This window comes from Carassius auratus, chromosome 27 (assembly GCF_003368295.1).
Source record: "Carassius auratus strain Wakin chromosome 27, ASM336829v1, whole genome shotgun sequence".
NCBI lineage: Eukaryota > Metazoa > Chordata > Actinopteri > Cypriniformes > Cyprinidae > Carassius > Carassius auratus.
Genome location: NC_039269.1, coordinates 25,793,114 through 25,809,465, shown reverse-complemented (window position 1 = coordinate 25,809,465; position 16,352 = coordinate 25,793,114).

The following is a 16,352-nucleotide window of genomic DNA, read 5'->3' as shown; positions in this document are numbered from 1 at the left end:
GTAGAGGCAGAACGACAAGCAGGGGTATCCTAGCTGAGCAAGCTGGATGGAAGAAGATGAGGAGCAGCCAAGGAGCTGGATGGAACTGGCGAGGATGAAGGACCCTTGTGGCTGGATGAAACCAGAGGAGGAAAAGCCAGATGAAGGATATGAAGGACTCTGGAGGCTGGATGGAACCAGAGGATGAGAAGCCAGATGAAGGAGATAAAGGAGCCAGGATGTAAATGAAATTAATTCCCATGAATGTAATCAAGTTGGTCTCCACATGCTCTTCAAACACCTAAATATATATTTTGCAATATATTTTGATTTATGGAAGTGCGATGTGGCTGTTATGCAATTGGCATAAGGCTGGTCAGATGTTGGGCAACAACTGGCCATCTGTGAATGTCTGTCAGGTTTTTCTTTTTTTTTTTTTTTTTTGCATTTTCACCTTTATTACAATAGGGCAGATGAGAACAGGCAGGTGTCATGATCATTAGCTGGAGTGCCCATAAACTCCAACAGAGGGCACTCCACTCAGGACTCTGGCATTTTTGTTTGCATCCCCTTTTTCAAACTCCATTTCCCATCCTGCCTCATTCTTATATTCAAATAAAAAATTATCAATATCGTGTTAATTTAGTGTATGAGGATATACCGGTATTAGTGATAACCGCAATATTTAAAATGAACAGTTCTCTAATGCTGACACCACATGTAAATACTTGGTAACAGTACCTGGTTGAGTGCTCAGGTAGCAGTATCGTGCCTTAACTCTGACACCTGTCACACAAGAAGAAGACGCAGCACTCAGCTACTCTGAGGAGAGCTGTGTTCATCAGAGTAAGTTGTTATTATATTACTAGTCATAGACTGGGAAATATTATATAACCTATTAACAGCGGTTTTCTGTGTTCATATACTTAAGTAAAGGGTGATTATTTTAATAAGTACCGCGTTTTCTTTACTCGTCCTATTTTTGTATTTGCAATCAATATGGCCTGTGCATAGTAACACTTTATTTTTTTCTTTGTTCAAATCTATGAACAGTTACACGATTAAAAGGGATCTTGAAAAACTGAGCGATCACATTGCTACATTAAACTCTGTAAAATGTTAAGTTGATCACAGTGCCATGAACTTAATGCCTCATCTGTGGTCATTCTTCAATAAGGTTCATTAGTTAACATTAGTTAATTACATTAGTTAACATATATAAATAACGTAAATAATAATGAACAATATTTGCACAGCATTTATTAATCTTAATTCATGTTAATTTCAGTATTTACTAATGCATTGTTAAAATCACAAGTTGTGTTTGTAAACATTAATGTACTATGAACATGAACATTGAATAACTCGATTTTTATTAACATTAACAAATATTAATAAATTGTGTAATAAATGTATTGTTTATTGTTCATTCATGTTTGTTAATACATTAATGTTAACAAATGGCATCTGATTGTAAAGTGTTACCATTAATAATTATTCATCATACTGTTGAACTTGACAGTATTTTCTCTCTTGTTATTTCATAAGAGCTTCAAAGAAGACGGAGAAAGCCAGAGTCTTGTGCCCTGCGTTTATCAGTATCAATATTATGCTCATTGGGTGAAAAAGAACAACTCAATAAACAAAGTAAAAAATAATTTCACTGATATCTTCCCCACCCCAAGGTTTCTATAGATATCACGATATATCGACATTGTGAATTCTTATGGCCACAATAACCATGATATGATAAATCTAATATCGTGACAGCCCTACCTGACGCCATTCCTGATTACTGCTTGTCCAACCATTCTTATAATTAAGTTCTGCATATGGATCCAAACGTCTCTGACTCTCCATAACAGCAGGAAGTGAAGTGGGAGAGAGATATAGGTGGGACTGGGAAAGGGCCTGTAGCGTGACGGCAATGTATGTCAGCGCACTGTCCACAAAGACATCAGCACTGACTGTCAGGCTAGTTTTTGCACTGTGCTCTACACTTTGGTGGCTACTTGTATGATACAGCATGTTGAATCGGCGTTGAATGAGAGAATTCAAGTTCAAGTAATTAAAGCAAGCAAGTCAAGATGGCACAGATGTTACTGTAAGGTATGAGGGTTTACCTGCCTGTGGGTTGTTTTGAATAAAAATGATGGACTTGAAAATATTGACTGCTTGTAACTTTTATTGAGCAATATACTAGAACTGGGGGAGAGCAACACTCCACTCGTGCCCGCCACACTCTTAATCTCCCCTTTTTCTCTTTGCCACACTCCTCTTCACATTACATTTCCCTCGCTCTGAGAGGAATCAACACCAAAATAAAAGTTCTCAACAAAAACATGCAAAAATAGAATATAATCAATATTAAACAAACAACTTTACGTTATCTTACCCAAGCATTCCAATACACAAATATTTTCACTTATCAACATAAATGATATTCAAGATGATAAGCAAGCACTTCTTTGTTTACATTTTGTATATCTTGTATATCCTTGTTTCAGTTTTGTCCTTTTGATGAAAAATAGATATTATTGACAGCTGCTGATATAGACAGTTAAGCAGATGGTGGGTGGAGTCTACCTATTTCAGGGAGAAATCCAAATGCAGAGAAAGCCATCCATTATCTACAGGAAGCAGTTTTTTTTTTTTTTTTTTTTTTAAATCTCTTAATCTCTGGAAATATGCAACAATTATAAACCCATAAAACATCTAAACAAACCAAAAATACATAAAAAACAAACATTATACTCACCAAAGGCCAGTGTAGCCCAAGAATTTAGATTTGATAAGGCAGAGAGAAAAAAGAAAAGAAAAAAAAAGAAAGAAAGAAAACCACATGTAACAATAAATAAATAAAAAATATATAAAAAGAACAAAAATTATAAGCAAACAGCATTGTTGTGAAGTGACAACAGTTAGTAACTGCACACATCCACACATTTAGGTTTCTGTACAAATACAGGCCAGGGCTATTGATGCTATTGAAACAAATAAGATTTAGGTAAACCTTAGAAAAAAGGAATCCTACTAGTGTGCGTTTCCTGTAAAATGTTTTATCTCCCTGCTTAACCATCATACAGTAGTATGATGCATCATGCAACAAAAACTAAAAAACGATTAAGTTGTGACTTTTTCCTGACACCACAGTTACATGGTTGCACCTCCGTAATTTATTAATTATGCCAAGCACAGTTGGTGGAGTAACTTTTGTTGATTACTTAATTCAAAATCACAATTAATATCTCATTATTATGGTTCATTAACATGAAACAGAAAGCTGTTTATTATTTAATCATGTTTACATCCAGTATGTAATTGGTGTACTCCACTAGACTATATTAAGTTCATTCACACAATAGTTTTCTCCACAATGTAATTTATCAGAAATGTTCCTCTAATGAATATGATATCTGAGGACTACTTAACTATTTTTGATCTCAGGCCTTGATGTTTGATTTATTTTAGGATACCATCTAGTCCTACTGCAGGGTTCCCATACACATACCCATAGTACATGCTTTTCAAAACGCTGCTGATTGCTGCTACATTAAAATATATAGATTTAAAGATATAGTTCACCCAAAAATGTAAATTCTGTAATGGACTATTTTATTGATGTCCTTACTACCTTTCTTTGCCTTGAATGTGTAAGTTGCATTGCTGTCTATGCAGGGTCTAAAAGCTCTTGGATTTAATCATAAATATCTTAATTTGTGTTCTGAAGACAGAGGTCTTATAGGTTTGGAATGACATGAGGGTGAGTAATTAATAACTTAATAATTTTGTGTGAACGATCCCTTTATATAATATATAAATATACAGTACTTATCATCCTAAAAAGAAACCATGCTTACTGTATAGAGAGCTGAAGTTCTGATCACATAATTATGTTTGTGAATGTTTGTTGGAACTATGCTTTGAGAAATATGCAACCACAGCTGGTTAACAATGTTATTGGAAAACACACCTCTGGCTTATTATTATTATTATTATAATTTGTTTATTGTTTTGTGCTTTGGAAATTCAAGTACAGCTCCAGTAGAATTTAACCTGTGCACTGCCATTCTAACTAGAATATAATTCTTTTGATGAACCATGATGAACCATGAAAGTTACTCGTTTGCAAGGTACATTTGTTCATTGATTCATCGTTGTTATTTTTAAGGACAGTCAGCTTTTACCCCTACATGAAGACCTAAAATAAAAAGGCATAAATGCTCTGTGAACCGAATCAAAATGCTGTCCGTGTGCTTCATAGATATGCGTTCCCATCTGTAGAAATATGCACTGATAGAGTGTTCCACCTTTGGGGACCTCAGCATACAGTCCCACTGGCAATCATTTCTATGAAAAAACCCAGGCGATTGCTTCAGCCTCACGTCATCAAGGGCCTTGTGACCTTGACACTATTCAATTCAATCTTTCCATCCAGTTGTCCTCAAACTGTCTTTTGAACTTGAGTTTAGGTGTTCCAACTCTGGTTTAGACAGTATGTTGAAACCAACTTCTAATTACCTATCATCCCGTCAGGTTTGTAGGTTTTGGTTTGTTTGCCTTTACTGAAATAAGTCTCAATAGGGGCTCCTACTTGTAAAAGAAAACAGATTATTTCAGTTTACTTGATTTCTCATCTGAATTGATTCCATACTAATTTATGCACAAACTTCTAGAGCTCTGTCTAATAATAAAAAAGGAAGCCCCCAATTTCTAAGATTTCAAGGCTGGATCCACATTACACTGCAGGCTAAGATGGAAACTTACAGCTAAAAGAATTCCAGACACTGACGTTAACCTCCCAGCAGGCAAGTGGTCAGGTATTTCCTTCATTGTTATCGCAGGCACTTAGTGTAGGGTGTGTGCTTGCTAATGGAATCTCCATGCCTCATCAGGATCTCATTTATGTCTCAAAACTTTGAAGTCATTCTTCAGGCCAGCCCCCAAAACCCACGCAACTTCCAAAACCACGACCTCGGAAATAGATCAACTTGAGCACTCTCCCCGCAGTGCCCACTTTCTCGGTTTTACCCTAATTAACCCACTTCGATTTCATCGTATGGCAACATTCAACAATACCTTTCATATCCAGCCAGAGGAGAGCTGCAAGACAATCATTAGCAACCTTAAAACCGGAAGAAACACTAATTAGAGATGGAATAAAATTGGAAAGAAGATTGTATGTTATAACTGAGCTCATCATGATGATAACTTGTTATTCTTTGAATTTAAGAGGATATTAACACCAGTCTGAAGGTCACGGGTTTGATAGCTGCTATTTGCTTTGCTTCCAGTTATTTCAGTCCTATTTTCAAACATCTCCCTTCCTTAAATTGGTGCAGTGTTTTCATTTCCGAGTACATAAGCTGTCAAATACACACACGCAAAAAATATTGCATTTAGGAAGTATTTACAGAGCTTGAACTCCAAGCTGTGTTTTAGAATAGTTTTTATGAGAATGAAGTTATGAAAGATGTGATTATTAGGCTTAAATGCTCTCGTTACACCTAAAAAATATTTGTTCTCATTAAACATGTCAGGGACTCGCAGTGCGTTTATTGCTTCTGTAATTGCACTGTTTCGTGATATATCACTGATAAATGCAAATGACTCTTTTTATTGTCGTCTTATTAAGGTTTCCCGGAGAAGCCATGGCTCTTAACAAGACAAACAAAATGTTTATTAGGTTTTGGTGAAGGCTTTTGTGACTTCTGATGTACATATGTTTGTCATGTTTACAGGTTTTCATGAAATATTCATTCAAGGCTTTAAGAAAATGGAGTCTGTATGATGGCACACACATTTTCCTTGTTTAAAAAAATTGCCAGTGTTGGAAAATGGCTTCTCTTATAATACATAATTCATTGGCATATAATATCAAGTAAAGTAAGCAAAACTCCTGGCTAGAAGACTGGTATTCCGTATTTTGGATGCTGGGGTGCTGGTTTTATTTCCTGAGGCTGATTAAACATACATGAATTAACCTGTAACCTGCAAGACTTGCTTAGTCAATTAGTTATACAATACTGGTCAAGTACTGTAGCTATAGTTGAGGAAATGGCTAATTTGAACAATTCAACCAACACTAGTCTAACACAAATCAGCTTTGACTCATATGGAAATTCATACTTGTATTGTGTATTTGTCACGGTTGGTAAACCGTGGCCCTGGGTTTTGCACCCGTGGGTGGAGTGTGTGTGTCTCTTGCGTCAGCACTGATTGTTTCATGTCGGTGTCTCCATTAATTTTTCATTATCACCAGCTGCTACTCTTTACACATTCCCTACATATTTCCCTGTCTCTCGTCTTGTGTTTGTCAGAGCATTGTATGCAGTCCCAGTGTTATTTCCTGATTCTCTCATTCCAATTTCATGTTCTTCTCGTCGTTGGAGTGTCTTTGTTTCAGAACCCCATCCACTCCTCACCTTCCACGGACTTCACGATTCACCTTTACCGCTCTCCCATCGCAGTTCCTGTGTCACGCTCTCCTGCTGCCTACTCAGCACCACGCCCTGGATCACCGTTAAACATTGTGACTCATCGAATCGCTACCAGACCTACAGCATTCACCCAGTCTCCTGTCTCCATGTTATTTGTTTGTATGACTTTTCAATAAATTCCAAGGTGTCCAAGGTGGCGTTTGTCCTGACACTACTCTCTGGTAGAGCCGCTCTGTGGGGAACGGCGGTATGGGAGAACCATGACCAATGCTGCGCCTCATTCCACTCCCTCTCTGAGGAGATGAAGAGGGTGTTCGACCGGGCCGTGGCCGGCAAGGAAGCGGCCCGAGAGCTCGCGGCTCTCAAGCAGGGAAATCTCTCTGTGGCCGACTATTCCATCAAATTTCGCATCTTGGTGGCTACGTGCAAGTGGAATGAGGAGGCGCAGTGGGATATGTTCCTGCATGGGTTGGCCGACCGTGTTCACAAAGAGATCTACCTCCTCGAGTTACCAACCAGCCTCAACGGACTCATCGACTTGGTGCTCTGCGTGAATGCTCAGATTGACTGCCTGGGGGCGTAGACAAGTCGCAGTTGGGTAGAGCTCGACTGTCGAGAGAGAGGCGGAGGTCCCGACGACTGTGCCTTTACTGCGGTGGCTCGGGACATCTTCTTCTTACATGTCCCTGTAGTAAGTTTGGGGCTACCATCAGGTGGGATCTCCGCCTGGAAGTCCTCAACATCATCAACTCTCCTTCTGGTGAAACTGTGGTGGGCCAACAACACTCACACCTGTCACGCCCTTCTGGATTCAGGAGCCAAAGGTAATTTCATTGAAACTAACCTTGCACATCATCTGAAACTTCCCATCCTTCCCCTGTCACATCAGATTACTGTCAGCGCACTCAATGGCCAGGAACTGCCACACGTCACCCACAGTACAGGACCCATGACTCTCTTTACCTCTGGCAATCACACTGAAACCCTTACCTTCTCCTCATGGACTCCCCTGTGGCACCCATTGTGTTAGGCCACCCCTGACTGGTCAAACACAACCCATGAGTGGACGTTGTCATCAAACGTGCCCGCGGAGCATCTGGACCTGAAGGAAGTGTTCAGCAAGTCCTGTGCTGCATCTCTCCCTCTGCATCGTCCCTATGACTGTGCCATAGAGTTAGTTCCAGGTAAGTCCCCACCTAAAGGCAAACCCTACTCTCTTTCCATTCCGGAGAGGGAGGCCATGGAGAAATATATTTCTGATTCTCTGGCATCGAGGTTCATCCACCCTTCCTCTTCTCCAGCAGGGGCGGAATTCTTTTTTGTTGGTTAGAAGGATGGTTCCCTGCGACATTGTATTGATTACCGAGAGCTGAACAACATCACGGTAAAGAATACCTATCCTTTGCCGTTGATGTCTAAAGCATTCGAGAGGTTACAGGGAGCATCCATCTTCACAAAACTGGATTTACGTAACGCTTATAATTTGGTCCGCATCAGGAAGGGTGATGAGTGGAAAACCGCCTTTACCACCCCTATAGGGCACTTTGAATACTTGGTGATGCCGTTCGGGCTCTCCAACTCGCCAGGGGTTTTCCAAGCACTCGTGAATGACGTGTTGAGAGACATGGTAGATCAGTTTATATATGTTTACCTGGATGACATACAGATTTTTTCCTCATCTCTACAGGAACACGTGCAACACATCAGGCGAGTGTTCCAGAGATTACTAGAGAATGGGCTTTTTGTCAAGGCGGATAAATGCATATTCCATGCACAGTCTGTTCCCTTCCTAGGGTACATCGTCTCATCTGAGGGAATACGTATGGATCCTGACATGGTTAAGGCTGTGATAGATTGGCCAAGGCCCTACAGCGGTTTCTGGGGTTTGCCAATTTTTATCTGCGTTTTATTCGCTATTTCAGCCAACTAGTCTCACCTCTGACCGCCTTGACCTCCCCCAGTACTGCGTTCAGGTGGTGTAATACAGCCGAAACTGTATTTTCCAACCTCAAGAGCCGCTTCGTTTCGGCTCCCATCTTAGTAGCCCCTGATCCCGTACGTCAGTTCGTGGTGAAGGACGATGCATCAGAGGTGGGAGTAGGTGCAGTTATTTCCCAACGTGCTGCCTCAGACGACAAGATGCATCCGTGCATGTTTTTTTTCTCATTGTTTATCACCTGCCGAACGTAATTATGACATTGGTAACAGAGAGTTGTTGGCCGTCAAATTAGCATTGGATGAGTGGCGTCATTGGTTGGAGGGGTCGGGGGTACTTTACATCATCTGGACCGATCATAAAAACCTAGAATAGATTAGACCTGCCAAAAGACTCAACTCCAGGCAGGCTCATGGGCACTTTTTTTCAGTCGCTTTGATTTTTCCCTATCGTACTGCCCGGGTTCCAAAAACGTCAAACCCAATTCTTTGTCACGTCTTTTTGATCCTTCCGAACGCCCGGTGACTCCCGAGTGTATTTTACCTGAGAGTATAGTAATCTCATCACTCATATGGGAGGTCAAATTGAAGGTAAAGAAGGCCTTTGAAGGGGTAACGCCTCCGCCCGGGTGCCCACCGAATTAGTTGTCTGTTCTGGAGGAGTTACGGTCCGACGTTATTCAGTGGGGTCACTGCTCTAATGTAGCTTGTCATCCAGGGATAAGCTGCACCAAGTGCTTAGTAAAGCAACGATTCTGGTGGCCACTGATGGCTCACAACGTTCACGATTTTGTTTTGGCCTGCTCAGTTTGCACCAGATAGGCTTCTACAACCGCTGTCTGTCCCTTTGAGACCCTGGTCCCACATCGCTCTAGATTTTGTTACCACCCTCTAATGGCATGACGGTCATTTTGACCATAGTGGACCGATTCTCGAAGGTGGCAAATTTCATTCCCTTGCCCAAATTACTTCAGCCAAGGAAACAACGGTCACTGTTATTGATCACGTCTTCAGTTACATGGCCTCCCGGTAGACGTGGTTTCTGACAGGGATCCCAATTTGTGTCCAAATTTTGAAGAGAATTTTGTACATTGTTAGGAGCGACAGTTAGTCTGTCTTCGGGTTATCACCCACAGAGCAACGGTCAGTCTGAGCAGGCCAACCAAGATTTAGAGAGAAAGTTGCAATGTTTAGTCTCCAAGAATCCTTCTTCCTGGAGCCAACAACTCTCTATGGTTGAGTACGCTCATAACTCATTACCAGTGTCAGCCACGGGCCTCTCTCCGTTTGAGTGGGTCAAAAAGTGTGGCTTTCTACTAGCAACATTCTGCTCCGTTCCATTCCTAATAAGTTAGCTCCCAAATTTATTGGCTGGTTCCCTGTCACCAAGACTATTAGTCCGTTGACAGTCCACCTCAAACTACCACCGGCGTACAGGAGGGTTCATCCCACCTTCCATGTATCCAAGATCGTGTTTTATTCACGAATTAACCCACCCACCCCGGTTCTCCCACCACTGCGACTCATAGATGGGGAACCCACCTATTTGGTTAATCACATTCTGGACTCGAGGCAGAGGATTCCAGTACTTGGTGGACTGGGAGGGTTACAGTCCAGATGAGAGGAGTTGGGTACCTGCTAGGGACATACTGGATCACTCCCTGATTGATGATTACAATTGACAGGTAGGGTCGTCTGGGAACTCCAGGAGGCCTTCCTAGAGGGGAGGGTACTGTCATGGTTGGTAAACCGTGGCCTCGGGTTTTGCACTATGTGGGTGGAGTGTGTGTGTGTCTTGCTGTGTCTAACTGATTGTTTCATGTGGGTGTCTCCGTTAATTGTTCATTATCACCAGCTGCTACTCATTACCCATTCCCTACATAATGCCCTGTCTTTCATCTTGTGTTTGTCAGAGATTTGTATGCAGTCCCAGTGTTATTTCCTGATTCTCTCGTTCCAGTTTCATGTTCTTCTCGTCGTTGGAGTGTCTTTGTCTCGGAAACCCATCCACTCCTCACCTTCCAAGGACTTCATGATTCACCTTCACGGCTCTCCCATCCCAGTTCCTGTGTCACGCTCTCCTGCTGCCTACTCACCACCACGCCCTGGATCACTGTTGAACATTGTCACTCCCCGGATCGCTACCAGACCTACAGAGTCTGCTATCAAGCGCAAGGTTGGGGGTTCGATTTCTGGTAACACATGATAGGTAAAAATTGATAGCCTGACTGCACTGTAAGTCGCTTTGGATAAAAGAGTCTGTTAAATGCATAAATTTAATTTAAGTACTGAGGAATATTAATTAACTTCTTTTACCTACTATATGGGTAGGATTAGGGGTTAAGGTTACTTGCATGTAATTATGCAAAATGTATTGTTATTATTATAGTAAGTACATGTGACTTGTGTAACAAGGACACCTTAAAATAAAGTCTTACCCCCTGCGCTTGTGATTGCAATACTAGTCATCTAGTCAGAAAGCCAGTACTGACAAATATTTGTATTTTTTATAATAAAATATTGTATGTAAATGTATGAATTTATTGTGCATGAACTGTCGTTACAAAATAATGACATACATATTACACAGTATAATTTATGTATAGGCCTATATTTTTCATCAAAGTGATAAAATAGCAATAATGTTTGAAATGTAATTAATTATATTAATTATAATATATAACTCCAATAATTCTAATGAATATTGAATATGTAGGCCTATGTTAAAACACTTGCATCAACATGCCACTGGTGACTTTCTGCCCCTAATTTTGAGTGGGTAAATTTAAATCCCTCCTATATCCTGAATATATTTTACCCTACAAATCAAAATGAGTTTTGTACACAAATCCCCTAAGTAGACATACTATAAACCGTTTTAATATCATAGTAATAAAAGAAATTCCCAGATTACAGTGATCTAATAATAATAATAATAATGAAAAAGGAATACATTTTAATGTTCAGATGAAAATTCAAGATTAATACGATTATAATAAACGTTGCAATTTAGCTGTAGTCAAGAAAAGTAAAAAAAAAAAAAAGTGCGATGTTGCAATAGTTTCCTCCCCTTCAACCTTATACATATTGTTCAGGGACATGCAAAGTTATGAAAACAGCAAGTTTATTGTTTCACACAATCAATTTCCTGTTTTAGAAGCTCTCACAGAAGAATGGCTTACTGCTGTAATATGATCAATGAAAACCACAGAGATTTATTGACTGGAACCTTTTCTGGTGAAAGCAAAGCTGTGATGAATTTCAATCCAGCAATTAAGCCTTTCTTATGCCCTAAAGCTGACTTCTTCGAGACATGTTTGAGAAGAATTGCTGAGTTTTGTATTCCTTACTTAAACTCCGGTTCCCTGAGAACTGTGGAAGAGACTCTTTTGTTCTCCACAAGACTGTCACGTCAGTTCCAGGCCTTTGAAGAATAATATCTCTTAAAAAAAAAAACTGTCATTAAAAGAACTGCTTGTGCTCAGACATTTCATGATTTAATTTAGCTGTGACTTGAGTTTGTTGATTTTAGAATGTCAAAAGTCAACTTTTTATTTTTCTAACCTTTCATCTACATTGCTGTCTTATATCTGCATTTTATCTTCCAAATACTGCCTTGGTCTCCTTTAACAAAATGCCACAGCAATGAAATTGAACAGCTGTCTCGAGCTGCAAAAGCAAGGCAATCAATTTCTCCCTTTGAGTCTGCTGTAAGCGGTCGGCTTGAAAATGAGGAGCCCAGCTCAGTAAAAAGGGAGTGTTTTTTTCTGAACCATAGGCAGCAGAACACACTTCACCAGAACACACACAGGTTTTTAATGTGTTCTATAATGGTACTCTTCTAACTTGATACTGCAGTGACATTAAATCTTTATGGAAATGCTGTTAATCTCTTTGACGACATTTAAGTGATAGAATTCAGTGAGGAGTTGTTTTACTAATTTGGTAATCATTTTGATTAATGACACTATTAAAATGATGCTTCACAGACTGTATTTTTATGAATGTGGGTGTTTCTTTAACTACAGGCACAGTTGTGTAGTAGAGGTTCCTTTTTTATTAAAAGTAAGTTTCAGATCTTTTCTTTTTGTTATATTAAGGTCACATTGAAGCTGTTGTGGACATTGTTTAACAGACCTTCATCAATTTTTTTGTTTTTGTTTTGTTAAGCCATAGATTTATTTTCTTGTTCGAGAACTTTGAAGACCATCAAAAGACTGTAAGACCAGTTATTAAAGTAATTAATGCATGTTGTACTAATTACTCTCACTAAAAAGTATTGTTTGTCTTATTAGTAATTATTTTCTAAATCCCATATCAACCTCAACCAGTTGAACAATACAGAGATAGACATTAAACTTTTCTTTTGATTCTTGCAAAAGTTATTCTTGAACTGACCAAAGTATTTAAAGGGAAAAGATTACATTAATAACCTTACATTTAAAAAAAATGCTAATACATAACCAGAGTACTTAAACAAAAGATTAAGAATAATCCCTTAATTTACTTTTTCAAGGAAAAAGTAATTCAATTATATTATATAATTACATAGTAATTACACCCAACTCTTTATATGCTATACTAAGTCAGAAAAACATGAATTATTAGATCTAATCTAAACAGAGTTAAATTGTTGTGCCATCATTAACTAAACAACAATATTTTTTTTTGCCTTAAAGGATTGCCAACAAAATATCAATTTTGGGCAGTTTTGAGCATATTGTTTGTTATTTCCAAATAAGCTTGTAATTCTGTCAAAAAAAGTTTAAGGTTTTAGAAAGATTACAGAAATTCCATACAATGCATGCTCTGTATAATTACTGATGGATATTGTCATAAACAAATAATGAGAGTTAAAAGGAATTCATTTGAAACCCGCAGGGCCAAAAATTGCCATTTTTTAGAAAGCCCACATATCTGGTGCATTGGCTGGCTTGTATTTCACTTCAAATTGATTCCTAGCTTGATTGAAAGCCTTTTAGGATTAAAGAGACTTTAACCGTATCAGACCACATCAGGACGAACTTCAGCTCCAAGCTACTGTACTGCAGTTCAATACCACCAACATCAATCATCAAAACAAAAAACATCTTTAATACCGCAGTGGATTTTCTCTCTGAAACAATACAAATCCTTTTGATCAAATATCCCATTGTTCTGTTTCATTTTGATAATGTCAAAGTCTCCTCTAAATCTTCACAAGACAAGATTATTTTTTATAAAACCACAAATGGGGTGCATGGGGAGAATATCCGCAATTAACTAGTCTTTATATAATATAAACCTAGGTAATGACGGATGCACTTTGGATCATAAATAATATATACACAATATATTTACCCTGCAAATCAGTGTAATATTACAAGAGACCCATGATAATAGAGGGATATTTTATATATTATTCAACATCATGTGTCTTGCTTTACCACCATGCATTTCCTGATCTGCCAATCACAAGGAATACAGAATCATCTTCTATAAGACAAACATGCCTGAGATGCTTCGTGAGCAAGAAAATAAATTAACAAAAACAGTGATCATTGAAGAAACGTAGAGAAAGGCACAAAATGAGTCACATTGAACAAAGCTGTCTTCTCTTTACATGTAGCTCATGACTGTTGTTCATGAATCATTCACAAACACTCATAACTCGTATTGGTTTTTATACCTGCCTTGGGAAATCTGAATACCATTCTATACAGACAGCGCACTACGAGCCTGGAGGTTTGAATAGAGTTCTGAGAAAACAACAACATCCAAATGCATTTGTACCTTGCTATTTACCATTTCTTGCATCAGGGATGGAACGCTTACGTATTATATGCAGCAGTTTCACAGAAATAGCATCCGACTGCACACTGGTGAAAGTTCTCATTATCCGCAAAGACACATTTCAACACTCTTTTAAGAAATCTTTTGATGCTGGCGATCCTTTTCATTCATAAACTCAAAGCAGACAATCCCTTTTTGTCTTCTGTATTCAACAACAATAAAAATTTACATCAAACGCATTATATTTTCATTATAATGTTGTCTGAGATATTCATAGACTACTCTTCTTTCCTTTCCCAAAGAGTTCTGGTTTTTGAGATTGGGTTTTCTTTTGAAAGAAGTACAGTTGATGATAAATAACGTGCACTGAGCAAATAAATGGCTTAAAATGTCTCATAAGGAATGTGTGGTAATTAAAACATTTGAAAACTTGAACACTGACAGAATTAAACACATAAAAAGACATACAGTAAAACAGCATTGACATCACATTTTGAAAAACTATTAAAAAGTGCTGATCAAACACCCCTGAGCCTGTTAATCAATATCTTTGGGATCATTAGAAAATCACAGGTATGTGGGTTTGATCAGGGTTGTAGCTAAACTCTGCAGTGCACCGGCCCTCCAGGGCAAGATTTAAATAACCCTGTCCTAGACCATGTAGATCACAAACTAATTATTATTTTCCAAATAATTTTTTTAAACTGTGAACGTAGCTGCTAAAGGAAGGCTTTAAGACCAAGCAAAATCCTCTGCCGCCTAGTCGCTCCCACTACACAGTGAGTGGAACTCGTGTTTTGATTTCTGCAAATCAGTTTGGGCGAATGCAGAGACGCGATTATTGATCATTAGCACAACATCCACGTCTTTTACTTTTTTAAGTTAATGTTGTTAAATAGAGAAACAAAACTAGATGTGACGAGTGGGGCGGGGCCGAGAGCCGTGGGAACAGGGCAACGCCGGTGGAGTGATTGGAAATGAGCGACACCTGCTCGACCCACTGTTCTTTCAAATGTTATGCAACATTGAATGTATGTAATTCATTTTACAATAGGCCTATATCAATCTTCTAAATTATTACACATAGTCACAATTCCATAAAATGTACTTAGGCCAGTAGTTTGTGTAACATACATGACATTTTTTGTTTGACGGATGAGGATTTAACTGAGGAATTCTCTTTGAGGAAGAGCAAGAAGAATCATAGACATTTAATTAATTTTAATTGCTAGGATGTTTCTGATTTGTAGCCTAAGATTATTTATTGATAATATTGTTTAATTGAAATTATTTTTAGCCTACTATGGATTTACATGCGCATTGTTTGTTTATTTTTATTTTAAGAGTGTGTGTTTATTTCAGAATGTGGGTGGCTGTTTGTTCATTGAATATATCATGCATAATGTGGAGGGGGGGGGGGGTTACCTTTCAGTGATAGTCTATATAAATTAAAATTTATCACTGAGTAAAAAAAAAAAAAAAAAACAGTAATGGCAGGCTATGGTTCTGTAAAGAGAGACATCATATTCATCATCATTATTTCAGTACACATTTGCACAAGTCAATCATTAGCATCAGGTATTGTTGTGTCACACATCAAACCTGCAATACAAATCCAACAAGGTTGGGTTTTGGAGACCCGTTGGTATGTATTCAGCGGATGAAGCCATCCCAGCACACCACTAACCTGTGAGGTCTAATAACTACAAAGTTGACCTTCCTGATCCCAATCTCCCACACGAACTTTCCCTTACATTCACACTCCGCGACGGAACAGCTCTCCTGACAATAAGCGTCTTCCAACTCCCAGATGTTTCACTCTCCATCTCTCTTATTTTCAACCAATTTTTCATTTCTTTGCTTGTTCTTTCTATCCCTTTTCTTCCCTCCAGCAAACAATCATTCTCTCAGGCTTTCCTTCTCTTCCCCTTAGACTCATTACTGTTATACGCATGTCTCTCTCAGAGCCCCTGTAGTTCTGGACCTGTAGTCTCTCCTCTCATTATTGCTCTTCGAGCTAGTTATGCGTCTTTTCTTCTGTCATACAAGGATGAATGCAAACTCCCACAGTATATCCACAGGACAATGCAACATCACAAAACTGAATGGTATTTATACCCTCATCCATCTTTTAATCCTGTCAAACTTTTGATTCTGTTTTATAAAGATCTGAGATGCTTATATACAAGAACATTATTTCGTTTTGAAGTTTGAAAATATTCTGTA